The sequence below is a fragment of the Myotis myotis genome, unplaced genomic scaffold (genome assembly GCF_014108235.1).
Source record: "Myotis myotis isolate mMyoMyo1 unplaced genomic scaffold, mMyoMyo1.p scaffold_m19_p_3, whole genome shotgun sequence".
Lineage (NCBI taxonomy): Eukaryota > Metazoa > Chordata > Mammalia > Chiroptera > Vespertilionidae > Myotis > Myotis myotis.
The window spans coordinates 67,081,834-67,097,415 of record NW_023416335.1 but is presented as its reverse complement, the minus strand read 5'-3'; positions in this window follow the sequence as shown (position 1 = coordinate 67,097,415).

The following is a 15,582-nucleotide window of genomic DNA, read 5'->3' as shown; positions in this document are numbered from 1 at the left end:
TACTCAACTGCTTTTGATTTGAGCGTGTACCCCAGTCTCTAATACAGCCTCTCTCCATTCATTCTTCTGCTGCCCCCTTATTTTTTATCATTATTTTCTTCTTCAATGTGATCATTATTTTTTTCTATCCGTTATCTCTTTTCTAAACATTCTCCCTAATCTGTACTAAAAATACCTTACATAACCTATTCATTGATTAAACTTACTAATCCCAGCATTTTAATAATTATGTTATACTCTATCAATTTCAAATTAGATATGCAATTAGAAATCAATTTTCTCTTCTACTTGTTAAAGCTATTAAGCATCAAAGGTAAAGGTAACCTTGTGATGATGGATTGTATTAAAAACAAACACATGTGTCTCTTGGCCTTCCTTATGTCCTCTTTCGAAAGTACCTATTTAGGTCCATTGCTCATTTTTTGATTGGGTTGTTTATCTTCCTTTTGTTAAGTTGTATGAGTTCCATGTAAATGTTGGAGATTAAACCCTTATTGGTGATAACATTGGCAAATACGTTCTCCCATGCAGTGGGGTTTCTTGTTGTTTTGTTGATGGTTTCATTTGCTGTACAGAAGCTTTTTATTTTGATGTAGTCCCATTTGTTTATTTTCTCTTTAATTTCCATTGCCCTAGAAGCTGTATCAGTGAAGATATTGCTTTGTCATATGTCTGAAATTTTGCTGCCTGTGGATTCCGCTAATATTTTTATAGTTTCCTGACTTATGTTTAAGTCCTTTATCCATTTTGAGTTTATTTTTGTGTATGGTGTATGTTGGTGGTCTAGTTTCATTTTTTTGCATGTATCTGTTCAGTTTTCCCAGCACCATAATTAAAGAGACTGTCTTGACTCCATTTTATGTTCTCGCCTCCTTTGACAATAAAGTGGGGCCTTGACTTACGAGTGTCCCGACTAACGAGTTTTTTGAGATACCGGCTGTCTCTCCGCCAATTTTTTGCATTGATTTGATAGAGTAATTTGAGTTAAGGAGCTCCTTAATGAGCTCCGTCTCGGAACGAATTAAACTCGTAAGTCAAGGCCCCACTGTATTAATTAAGCACAGTGGTTTGGGTTGATATCATGCTCAAAGTCACTAATCATCTGAGAGATGCAAATCAAAACTACAATGTGGTACAATCTCACACCTGTCAGAATGGCTATCATCAGCAAATGACAAATGCTGGCGAGGATGCTAAGAAAAAGGAACCCTCATGCACTGTTGGTGGGAATGCAGACTGGTGCAGCCACTGTGAAGAACAGATGGAGTTTCCTCAAAAAACTAAAAATGGAACTTCCATTTGACCCAGTGATCCCACTTCTAGGAATATATCCCAAGAAACTAGAAACACCAATCAGAAAGGATATATGCACGCCTATGTTCATAGCAGCACAATTTACAATAAGTAAGATTTGGAAACAGCTTAAGTGCCCATCAACAGATGAGTGGATTAAAAATTGTGGTACATCTACACAATGGAATACTACACTGTGGTAAAATAGAAGGAATTCTTACCATTTGCAACAGCATGGATGGAACTGGGGATCATTATGCTAAGCAAAATAAGCCAGTCAGAGAAAGATAAATATCAAATGATCTCACTCATTTGTGGAATATAATAAACAACATAAACTGATGAACAAAACAGATCACAGACAGCGAATCATCGATCAGACTGTCAAATCTCAGAGGGAAGGTAGGAGAGGGTGGGGGTAAGGGGGAGAGATCAACCAAAGGACTTATATGCATGCATATGAGCCTAACCAATGGACACACACACCAGTGGGGAGGGTGGGAGGCAATGGGGGGATAAGGACACATATGTAATACCTCAATCAATAAAGAAAAAAATAAATTAATAAAAAAGAAAACACAAAAATGTCCCGCTAATTCATTCTCAGTGCTTCTCCTAGGATTTCATTAATTACTTTATTCAAATCAAGTTAACTTCATTTTTCTTATCAGAGAAATAATTCCAAACAGTTGCTACCTTTTCAGAAAGGGATTTCCTGAGGTTTCTAGGTAAAATAAAAGATTTTCACAACAAACAACTTTTCTTTTTGTATAAGCACATCCCATATGTTGCACGGGTATCCTTATACTAAAAACTATACGTATTTGTCATTCATATAAACTTTAATATACCTGTAGGTTCTGTATATTTGCTGCTGTATCTAGCAATCCTAGGGTGGAAGAACTCCAGCGTTTAGGTTACCATTTCAGAAAGTGATCTCATCTAATTTATTATGAAGAGCAAAATAGCCCATTTTACTTCTCTTTCTTTTTCTTGGTTTCTTCTTCAAATATACTGTAAAATATGTAGTTTTGTATTTATTTTTCTGCTGGGAGTAACTACACTTCTCCCCTCACATTCATGTATTTTTAGATCTTTCCATGCCATCTGTTGCATAGCCCATAAACATATGGAAGATTGACTTTTACTACAAATATGTGGTTATGTATATCTTTTAAAATATGTTGTTTTTATTTTAGAAGATGGGATGATAAAAAAAAACAAAGAGCAATAGAGAGGTGTATACATTCAGTGTAATGTGGTGAGGAAGATGATGTGGGCTTATAGGACTTTTAATTTCATAATTGGTGACCCAGTTTTTGGATTTGTACAGTTTGAGCTCTGAAGCTGCTTGCAGACCAGACATGCCTGCAAGGCCAGCAGCCCCTGTGCTCATTGTGCTGTTTGATAAATTGTACTCCTTGCATCGCTATTAAATAATATTCCTTGTACTATGATTGTGTGATCAAAGAAAGCCTTTTTATTCAACAGGCCTGAGCGGAAACTGGGGTTGATTAATGCTTAATCATATATTACCCATTGTTCTTGCTCACAACCCACATGCTAGATCACAGATTCAGTCAACCTTTGAAAGTCCAGTTGCCCCCACCAATCAGAAAAGAAATGATATATGTCTGTGGTCTTGTTTCCCCTAGCAACCATTCTCTTTGATCAATAGCTCCCTGCCCAATCCCCTTAATTTGGGGAAGTATTCTGGGTTCATTCATACCCAGGACTACATTTCTTGCAAATTATTATCTGAATAAACTCTCTTTAAATTTCTTTGAAACAGGTATTTCTGGACTTTGTTAATAATAAATTTCATTCTCTTTCTTTCTATATATATATATTCATATATAAACATGTATATATGTGAGGATACATATGGTAAATATGTATATATGTAGGTATATCTTTTCTATATGTATATTGATATATAATATGCATATATATTGAGAGAGAATAATATTCATCTTTCTCACTATATCATACTTAAAATATACACCTCTCTCTCTGTTACCCTTATCATCTCATCTTTTAAAAACAACACTTCTCCTCACTAGTTTTACTACCTAACTGTACATTCATCTCTTCTCATTGAGAGGGTTAACTTGAAACATAGGCAGACAGGGCAGGGGTCCAGTGGAAAACAAAGGCAGGTGGAGCATAGGCAGGGGCAGACACAGCAGTTTGAGCAGCATCATCCCAGGAACCAACCAAGCAGAAATCATCAAATGTTTCTGGACTCAGAGCGGGAGGCATGGAAAACAGGGGAGGGCCTGCAGTCACAAGGTGTATGAGCGCATAGAAGCAGAGAAAGCTCAGCACAGGGACAGAGAAAGTACACATAGAAACAGGGTAAGATCAGCACAGGGACAGAGAAAGTACACATAGAAACAGGGTAAGATCAGCACAGGGACAGAGAAAGTACACATAGAAACAGGGTAAGCTCAGCACAGGGACAGAGAAAGTACACATAGAAACAGGGAAATTTCAGGTCTGTTGCTGGGCAAGAACAATGAGGGAATCAATCAGGTGAGGACACAGGCAGACAAAGAGCAGGCTTGTAGCAAATATATACCCCTGGACTATAAGGCTTCAACAGGCAGCCCATTAGTGGCCCCCCATCCCCATGTGGGGCGTCTGAATTTGCTTATAATAAATTTTCCACATTTTTGCTTAAATCTTCTGGTCTGTGGAGCTCATTCTTCGGCATTGAGAGACAGGACCCCGGGAAAACGCCCTTGGCTCACTGTTCTGGCTATCATTATATTGGATTTTTTCTTCTTCATTAGACATTATGTTTTTCTTTCAAATGCCACCTTTTGATATTGAAATAGAGTGATTTTCGGGACTCTCATAGCCAGTTAGCCTGGAGGTCAAATCACCCCCGGTATTGCCAACAACAATCAAGGCTTAACTACAACAAGACTGCGCACAAAGACCACTAGGGGGTGCACCAAGAAAGCATAAAAAATGCGGAGACAAAGAAACAGGACAAAACTGTCAATGGAGGATATTGAGTTCAGAACCACACTTTTAAGGTCTCTCTTAAGAACTGTCTAGAAGCCGCCGATAAATGTAGTGAGATCCTCAAGAAATCTAATGAGACCCTCGATGTCATGATAAAGAACCAACTGGAAATTAAGCATACACGGACTGAAATAACGAATACTATACAGACTCCCACCAGCAGACCAGAGGAGCGCAAGAATCAAGGCAAAGATTTGAAATGCGAAGAAGCAAAAAACACCCAACAGGAAAAGCAAAATGAAAAAAGAATCTGAAAATACGAAGATAGTGTAAGGAGCCTCTGGGACAGCTTCAAGCGTACCAACATCAGAATTATAGGGGTGCCAGAAGATGAGAGAGAGCAAGATGAAAACCTATTTGAAGAAATAATGACAGAAAACTTCCCCCACCTGGTGAAAGAAATAGACTTACAAGTCCAGGAAGCGCAGAGAACCCCAAACAAAAGGAATCCAAAGAGGACCACACCAAGACACATCATAATTAAAATGCCAAGAGCAAAAGACAAAGAGAGAATCTTAAAAGCAGCAAGAGAAAGAAACTCAGTTACCTACAAGGGACTACCCATACGACTGTCAGCTGATTTCTCAACAGAAACTTTGCAGGCCAGAAGGGAATGGCAAGAAATATTCAAAGTGATGAATGCCAAGAACCTACAACCAAGATTACTTTATCCAGCAAAGCTATCATTCAGAATTGAAGGTCAGATAAAGAGCTTCACAGATAAGGAAAAGCTAAAGGAGTTCATCACCACCAAACCAGTATTATATGAAATGCTGAAAGGTATCCTTTAAGAAGAGGAAGAAGAAGAAAAAGGTAAAGATACAAATTATGAACAACAAACATGCATCTATCAACAAGTGAATCTAAGAATCAAGTGAATAAATAATCTGGTGATCATAATAGAATCAGGGACATAGAAAGGGAATGGACTGACTATTCTTGGGGGGGAAAGGGGTGTGGGAGATGCGGGAAGAGACTGGACAAAAATCGTGCACCTATGGATGAGGACAGTGGGTGGGGAGTGAGGGCAGAGGGTGAGGCAGGAACTGGGAGGAGGGGAGTTATGGGGGGAAAAAAGAGGAACAAATGTAATAATGTGAACAATAAAGATTTAATTAAAAAAAAAGAAAGAAATAGAGTGATTTTCAAATTGTATTTAATGTTTCGTTCTGTGAAGTTTTATGTTATTGATTTTTCTTAAAAATATTTCTCTTCGATTCCTGACATTAACTTCTTTTATTTTTCTTATCCTATATAATAAAAGGGTAATATGACACACACTGACCACCAGGGGGCAGATGCTCAATGCAGGAGCTGCCCCCTGGTGGTCAGTGCACTCCCACAGGGGGAGCTCTGCTCAGCCACAAGCCAGGCTGACTGCTGCCAGCACAGCAGTAGTGGCTGGAGCCTCTCCCGCCTCCTCAGTAGTGCTAAGGATGTCTGACTGCAGCTTGGGCCTGCTCCCCGCTGGCAGGTGGACATCCCCCAAGGACACCCGGGCTGCCAGAGGGATGTCTGACTGCCAGCTTAGGCCCAATTCCCCAGGGAGTGGGCCTAAGCCAGCAGGTAGGCATCTCCTGAGTGGTCCCAGACTAAGAGAGGGCACAGGCTGGGCTGAGGGACCCTCCCTCCCCCCGAGTGCACAAATTTTTGTGCACCAAGCCTGTAGTTAGTTTATAATCCTATCTTTCCATTGTTCTTGTTCATAATTTTCTACCTTTAAAAAATATTTTAAATTACTTAATTTTCTGTTTGGGTGCTTTTTTCTGTCTCTCTACTTTTCCTATTGTAATTCATACACCACTGGTGTTCCACATTTTTGGATAATTTTCACAATATTGTAAATGGTTGCCTAAGGACGCTAAAGACATAGACCATTAAAAGATAGAATTTCTAGTTGAGTTAGTGTCCAATAAATATTATCTGATCCATTTCCACTATGATCTGCATAGAACATATCTGCATAATGGACACATTTCTAAGCAACAGATTTTATTAAGCTAAGCTCGATGATGTGAGGGACCTTTAACACTGTTAATAGGATGCGTTTTTAATTTTATAGAAACGTCATATACCTCACTACCCTACAACCCTCACCAGAATCACAACAAAGTCCTTCCCTACCCCCAGTAACTACTCTAATGTGGTTACCAGATTTGATTGTTTGAAAAATTAATGAAACATAATTCCATTACATTATTGCTGAAAAATGACTGAGGTGATAGACCACTGACACTTGGTCAAAAAAATTATAGGAAAGCAGAAAACCTCTGTGAACTCTGCTTTAGAAATATCATACAAAGCATAAGGCAAAAATTTGATTCTGGGAAAGTGTGTGAGGTTTTAAACTTTAAAAATAAAGATTATTCTAATGAATATAATTATTTTACTTAAAAAGTAGAAGGTAAATATTTGGTGTTATATTTCAACTAACATAAGGAATAGAAGGTCATTATTTGGTGTGATATTTCAATTAATATAAAAAATAATGGTGAAGATAGAAGAACATCAACTCAATTAACAGGAACAGAATAAACAGAATTGTTTAAAAAATAGTTTTGCCTGGCAGCTTTTCAAGAATAAAATCATTTATAAATTTAATAAGGTAAACACAAGAGCAGTAAAAAATGATCACTTTCTTTTAAAATACAACAAAATAGCTCAATAGTATATTACTCATTTTTTGTTACTAAATAATATTTAGCTTATTGGAAATCAGAAATACTCATTATAAACATATGAAAAAGTTATATGTTAATAACTAATACAAGCAAGAAAGAAAAGTAAAATAATGCATTAGTAAAATATGTGTAGGGGAATTGATATAGAGAACTATTTTCATAGAGCCCTTGAATGTGTGCTAAATAAGATAAACAATCCCTTATATGATAAATTCGTTAACATAAAAGCTTTCAATCTACACTAATAAAAGAGAAACATGGTCATTGGCGTACGACCGCTACCCTTCCCATTGGCTAATCACGGCGATATGCAAATTAACTGCCAACTAAGATGGCAGTTAACTGCCAACAAAGATGACGGCTAATTTGCATACTGCAGGCAGGATGGTACAGCGCCATCAGAGAGCAGGTTGGGGGTGTGAGTGCTGGCGGTCGCCCAGGACCCGATCCCGTTGGCAGACCCGGACGCGGGCCGGCGAGGCGACTCGCCCCCAACCCGCTCTCCCGCCCAACAGGCTCACCTGCCGGGGAATTGGGGCTGGTGCGGCAACCACAGTGGTGGCCAGAAGTCACGCCCCCAACTGGCCCTCTTGGGGGAGATCCGGGCTGGTTGCAGTTCACCACCAGTCACGGCCCCAACCGGCCCTCCAGTGTTTGACCCAGGCTTCCGGGGACAGTGTGACCTGTCACCCCAGCTTCCTCATCACCCGGGAGCAGGCCTAAGCCAGCAGGTCATTATCTCCCGAGGGGTCCCAGACTGCAAGAGGGCACAGGCCGGTCTGAGGGACACCCCCTTCCCCCGAGTGCACAAATTTTTGTGCACCAGGCCTCTAGTTTATAATAATAAAGCATAATGTGCTTATTAGACCAGACATCTTTCTGGAAGACCTTCAGGATGAAGTCAGGGCTGTGAGGGAAGCCCGGGTCCCAGGATCCATAGCGAAGCTGGTGCCAGCAGCCAGGGGAAGAAAGGCCTACTCTTGCACAAGCATTGAGCTTCTAGTATACAATGAGAAGGAATAAAATTACTCTTTTAATAATGATAAATTAAGTTTTAGAGGATGTTAAACATTCTCTTTCAGACCAATAAATACCCTAAAACACATTCCATTCTATTTATTAAAAATATTATCAAAACATACATAATATTTCATGATGAGGAAATTCAAAATAAAATGAATATAGCGCCATAAAAAATGACCATGACACATGTTTAATTGTTTTTAAGTGTCAAAATCAGCATTTAGATCAGGGTTGGGGAACCTTTTTTTCTACCAAGGGCCATTTGAATGTTTATAACATCATTTGAGGGTCAAAATTATCAACTTAAAAATGAGCCCGGGAGCCTGGCTGGCATGGCTCAGTGGTTGAACGTCAACCTATGAACCAGGAGGTCATGGTTCGACTCCGGGTCAGGGCACATGCCTGGGTTGTAAGCTCCATTCCCAGTAGCGGGTATGTAGGAGTCAGTCAATTAATGATTCTCATCATTGATGTGGCTATCTCTCTCTCCCTCTCTCTTCCCCTTTGAAATCAATGAAAACATATTGAAAACTAATTAGCCTGCTATATTTGGTCAAATACTTAATTAACTCACCCCTAATGTGATGCCTGGAACTGCTTCTCTTTAGTGAAGCATGTGATGTTAGCTGGTATTTGAGATATTGCTGTTTGCAACTGCTTTTCCAGGTTTGTGTTGGCCAGTTTTAGCACAGTCAAGCAGTCGATTCTTTGTGATGGTAAGTTTTGAAAACCTCTCGCAACAGTAAGTTGTTCTGAACACAGATGCATATTTCAATTCATATCTCCTCTTTGTGGGAAATTCATCATTGCTTATGTAATGTTTATAGAACTCAAGCAGAGGGAGGCTGTTCTACTTAGCGTTCAGCTCATCGCTTTGCAGCTAAATGGTTTTGTGTTTCTGGTTCCATATTGAACACTGTAGCAAAGATGTTCAATTCCATTGGTTTACTTTTCACATCCTTGAATCTTTCATTAAATGCCTCCAATTAGTGTCCCACATTCACCAGCACATTCAAGGGTGGTAGAAGGCTTTTGTCCTTCCAGAGCGAGGAAATGCACTATGTTATTCCTTTCGAGTTGCACTTTCCACAGCCTTAATTTAGCTTCAAATGATTTCACGTTTGAAAGGAGGGAGCTGAGAAGCTGATTGAGGCCCTGCAGCTTGACGTTCAGCTCTGAGAGGTACTTGGTCATGTTCACCATGCACGTTAGATCACACAGCCACTTGCTGTCATTCAATTCCGTGACAGGTTTCCCCTCATCTCCAGGAACTGCTCGACTTCATCCAGAAGCTCATAAAACTCATCAGCATGTTCCCACCGCACTTCACAGTGATAAACAAGATCCCTGTACTCAGAGTCAAGATCATTCAGTAACTCCTTACATTGTTCAAACCCTCTGCTTTTGACAACATTTATGCATGATATTGTTGTTGACATCACATTGTTGGCCCACAACCACTGTGCCCAGAGACTTCTTGGTGTATGATGCAGAGGCACATAATTAAATCACTTGGATCAAGACTGAAAGGATTCAGTTCTTTCTTGACAAATGCAATTAACCCTTCTTGCAAGCCAACCATGGCTGGAGCTGCATCTGTAGTAAGGCCACTTCACTTTTCAAATCTTAGCACAATTTTTTTTCATTGTTAAAACAAGGCTCTCCAACAGGTCCTCACCTCTTGTAGCGCCATGCCTGGCTTCCAGTGACAGTGGTTCCTCTGGCGTGTCAAGCTCTGCAGTTTTCCCATGAACAACAACAGCCAGTTGGGCAGTATTTGTTAAGTCCGTTGTCTCATCACAAACCAGAGAGGAAATTGGAAATCTGCAGAATCCTTCAGTGTTTTTGCAATGTCTTGTGCTAACTCAGGAATCCGACCTGAGATGGTTCTCTGAGACAAACTAACACTGAGCGATGTTACTTTGCCTGGCGCTGACAGCTCTGCCGCAGCCACCATGCACTCTTCCACAAACTCTCCCTCTACCTGCGGCCTCAGCTTCTTTGTGATGAGATCACTCACTGCATAACACCTACTAGTACGAATAACAAGGTCTCTGTCACAACGAGGCCTAGTGAAAGCTCTTGTGATTCCAACCTCCGCTGAAGAGATGGTTTTACCCAGATGCATTTGGCCTCCCAGTTCACTGAGTTTAGCATGTATTGAGCTGTAATGACGCTCCAGGTTGGCTGTTTTCATGACTGCTAATGCGTCGCCACAAACGAGGCACACAGATTTGCATTTGACGTCAACAACCAAAATAATCATTTGTACATTTTTCTTGGGAAGATCGACAATTTGCATCAACTTTTCTCTTCTGTGTAGTTGCCATTTGTAGGATGTCACACCGCTTAACTTTTAATAACTATCCAGTGTGTGTGTGGCCAAAAACACGAATCTTTTGTTTCGGTTGCTGTTCTAATCCTGCAGCTTTGATTTGGAGAATAGCCAACGTTCATATCATTGGCTATTTCCGTGTACAGTAATTTCCCTACTCTTCCTCTGAGATTCATTTTTTGCGAGGAGTGTTGATCATGGATGTGTGGATAAGGTTTGGATTGGAGTTATCATCTATGTCAAGAAAGAAGTCGATATATATATTTTTTAAAGTGAAAAACAACAACAACAAAAAAGAAAGAAGTCTATAACATTGTCAATCATCAGAGACAAGGTCATCAAAGTCGCAAGGAATCATCTCATGGCATCTCGTCTCATCATCAGGGATCACTGCGGTGTGTTAACACTTTGGAAACCTGTGCACTCCCAGCCTGCCCGGCACCGCCTGCCCTCTGAGTCAGCGCAAACAGGCAGATGGGCTGCGGGCAGCTGGCGAGAAGCATACTTGTCTGTCCCATCATGCACTCATACATATGAGTCTATTCCTTGCTTGCCCCTCAAAATTTACGTTATTAATGAAACTAGATCACCAACTTACACCATACACAAAAACAAACTCAAAATGGTTAAAGGACTTAAATGTAAGATGGAAAAACATAAAAATTCCACAAGACTCCATAGCAGCAAAATAGCAGACATGTGCCATAGGATATTTTTACAGACACAGCTCCTAGGCCAAGGGAGACTAAGGAGAAAATAAACAAATGGGACTACATCAAAATAAAAAGCTTCTGCACAGCAAAAGAAACCATCAACAAAACAACAAGAAAGCCCACTACATGGGAGAACATATTTGCCAATGTTATCTCCAATAAGGGTTTAATCTCCAACATTTACAGGGAACTCATACAACTTAACAAAAGGAAGACAAACAATCCAATAAAAAAATGGGCAAAGAACCTAAATAGACACTTTTCAAAAGAGGACATACAGAAGGCCTAGAGACATATGAAAACATACTCAAAGTCACTAGTCATCCAAGAGATGCAAATCAAAACAACAATGAGATACCACCTCACACCTGTCAGAATGGCTACCATTAACAAATCAACAAAGGACAAGTGCTGGAGAGGATGGGGAGAAAAATGAACCCTCCTGCACTGCTGGTGGAAATGCAAACTGGTGCAGCCACTGTGGAAGACAGTATGGTGTTTCCTCAAAAAGTTAAAAATGGAACTCCCATTTGACCCAGTAATCCCACTTCTAGGACTATATTCAAGAAAGCAGAAACACCAATTAGAAAGGATATATTCACCCCTATGTTCATAGCAGCACAGTTTACAATAGCTAAGATTTGGAAACAACCTAAGTGCCCATCAGCCAATGAGTGGATTAAAAAACTGTGGTACATCAACATAATGGAATATTATACCACTAATAAATAAGAAGGAACTTTTGCCATTTGCAACAGCATGGATAAAACTGGAGAGCATCATGCTAAGCAAAATAAGCCAGTTAGAGAAAGATAAATATCACATGATCTCACTCATATATGAGATATAATGATCAACATAATTTGATGATCAAAAATAGATCCAGGGACAAATGGCAGAGAAGGTTGGGGGGGGGGGTGGTTAGAGAGCAACAAAATGAATTGTATGCATGCATATAAGCCTAACCAATGGACACAGACACTGGGGTGGTGGGGGCTTGCCTGGGGTTGGATTGGTGGGGGGGGGGGGTGTCAATGGGGAAAAAGGATACATATGTAAAACTTTAGATGACAAAAAAAGAAAATACGTTATTATTATGATTCACTTAATATAAATTTATGTTGCTATGAAAAAAAGCTCCTAGATTTATTGAATGTCAAGTCCCACTTACGGTTGCCATGGCAGGGCCATACCAAATGATTTTGTGGGCTTTATACAACCTGAGGGCTGAACGTTCCCCACCCCTGACTTAGATGGAAGTGTAATGAACCCCACTGTTTTCCAATATTGCTTCTGTAAATGATGACTATTAACTAATATGTGTCTGTAGATAAACAACAGGTTTGCTTATGAATTCTAGGAACTAACTTTAAAAGGAGCAGACCCTGACCTCAGACTTTCCAGCTCCAGGAGATTAGCTCACCTTCAACCATAAAACCAGGATGACCCAAATTAGACCATGGCTTGACCCGCTTCGAGATGGTTATGGGAGCAGACTCTTCTGACTCGTGTAGCACCCTGACCAAGCAACCCACAACCCCTTTAGTCTCCTTTGTTATATCCTCCCCTTCCCCATCATAAAACACCTAGCCTGCAATGAGATGTTAAGATGGTCTTTGCATTGTGTAAATGTACCATTCAAAAAAAAAATTTTTGAAAACATTACGGATATCCACCATTTCCTCCCACCTTTATCTGCCTCCTCCCAGCTCCTCCCCTATTCCAGGCCTTCAGCACACTATTGTCTCTGTCCATGGGCTATGCATATACGCATATAGTTCTTTAATTAATCTCTTTCCATCCCCCCAGCCCCATCTCTCTGAGATCTGTCAGTCTGTTCCATGCATCCAGGCCTCTGGACCTATTTTATTTATCAGTATATTTTGTTCATTAGATTCTACATATGTCAGATCATGTGACATTTGTCTTTCTATGACTGGCTTATTTTGCTTAGCATAATAATCTCCAGGTCCATTATGGTGTTGCAAAGGGTAAGAGATCTTTCTTTTTTCGAGCCATATAGGAGGGAACCCTAGTACACTGCTGGTGGGAATGCAGACTGGTGGAGCCACTATGGAACACAGTATGGAGTTTCCTCAAAAAATTAAACTGCCATTTGACCTAGTGATCCCACTTCTGGACATATATCCTAAGAATCCCGAAATATGAATCAGAGAGAATAGATGCACCGCTATGTTCATAGCAGCATTATTTACAAAAGCTGAGATCTGAAAACAGCCCAAGTGCCCATCGGTAGATGAGTGGATACCACAGCTTTTTTATTCACTCATAATATTGATAGGCACTTGGGCTGCTTTCAAATCTTGGCTATTGTCAATAATATTGCAGTGAACATAAGGGTGTGTTCCAATTAGTGTTTTAAGTTACTTTAGATAAATCATGCTAATTATTGTAAGTCAGTCAGAGAAAGACAAGTACCATATGATTTCACTTACATATGGAATCTAATTCACAAAATGAACTAATAAGCAACATACAAGTAGACTTATAGATAGCAGGATGGCAGCTGTTGGAGGCAGTCTGGGAAGAAAATGGAGGTATTGAGCAAAAAAGAGAAAAACTCATGTACATGAACAACAGTGTGGTGATTGCCAGAGGCACGGTGAGGTGGGGAAGGTGGAAGAAGGTACAGGGGGGATAACTGATGATGGACAGAGACTGGATTTGGGCTGGTGAACACACAATACAGTGTACAGATGATGTGTTGTGGAATTGTGCACCTGAAACCTGCATGTTTTTGTTAACCAGTGTCACGCCAATAAATTCAACAGAAAAAAAAACACCAAAAACCTTGGTCTTTGCAACTTGAGTCTGCTTTCCTCTCAAACTTTCAGTTATTGAATAAACTGCTTTATTCTTCCACCAGCCCTTGTCTCTTGATTATTGGCTTTCAAGTGGCAAGGCTTTCAAGAACCTGGGTTTGGTACCATAAGCATAAACATTACTTATAAAATTACCTGCATTTTCTTAAATAACAAAATGTATATCATTGCCGAAACCGGTTTGGCTCAGTGGATAGAGCGTTGGCCTGCGGACTGAAAGGTCCCGGGTTCGATTCCGGTCAAGGGCATGTACCTGGGTTGCGGGCACATCCCCAGTAGGAGATGTGCAGGAGGCAGCTGATCGATGTTTCTCTTTCATCGATGTTTCTAACTCTCTATGTCTCTCCCTTCCTTTCTGTAAGAAATCAATAAAATATATTTAAAAAAAATGTATATGATATTGTGTTGGCAAATGGTATATTTAGGGACTTTGAAAATCTTGATATCAAGACTCTTTTTACCCACTCTCCTACTCCCAGGGCCTCGTATTTTTGAGTGGTGCTTTAGTTATTAAAAGAAAGCATAGATATAAGTATGGGAAACAAGGTTTATAGATATTGTAGAATATTAGTTAAATAAATAATTGTATTTTCTATATGTGGGAGAGAGTGAGAGAGAAAATATAATTGATAAGTATAAAAACAGAAGCCAACTTGCTTTCTTAATTTTAATAGGGTTGTAAATTTAAAAAGGGGGTTATGTAGTAAATCTGAAAACCTCAGTGACCAAAAGTAACCTCAGAGGGTGAGCAGATTATAAACTCCTAACTGGGCAGGTCATGGGGTAGTCACTCAGGACTATGACTTCCTTAGTAAAGAAATTTTAACTTTGCCTAAGCAAGCGCTGTTCATTGTGTGTGTTCCTATGCATCTAGTTTAGCACACCTTTGAAATGCCAGAAGGTCCTTTTCCAGACCTCTCAAGAGGCATAATCACCCTCAAGAGCGTACATGATCTTCTTGCCTATGTGCCAACCCCACCTTTTTACTGCAAATATTAAATATTAACCTAGCTGGTTTGACCCAATGGATAGAGCATTGGCCCATGGATTGAAGGGTCACAGGTTTGATTCTGATCAAGGGCATGTACCTCGGTTGCAGGCTCCATCCTTGGCCCCAATTGGGTGCATGTGGGAGTTGTCTCACATTTCTCTCTCTCTCTCTCTCTCTCTCTCTCTCTCTCTCTCTCTCTCTCTCTCTCTCTCTCTCTCGTCTTCCCCCTTTCTTTCACTTTCTCTAAAACTTAATGGGAAAAAATATCCTTGAGTGAGGATTAACACACACACAAAATGTTAACATTACTTGTTTTTTTCAATCACAGGTATTTCCCTCTCTTATCCCACACCCTCTTTCTTAATCTATCACCGATAGCTTTATGTAATCTTACTGATGCTCCCTCCTTTGATTCCAAATACATAAAAAGTAATGTAAAACTCCCATTCTCCAGAGCGTTTTCTCAGTCCATTGAAATCTTGCTTCTGGGCATGTCTGGCTCCAATAAACTCATAAGATTCTCTATAGGTTTGGATGTTCTAATGCCAACAGGGAAAATGCAATGAAAACATAGTAAAGCAATGTAGAAATTTCTAACCTGTCCACTTTGTTTTCTTGTTTTTATTTTCTGTGTTTACTTGACAAATGTTTTTAAAATTTCTGCTCCCTT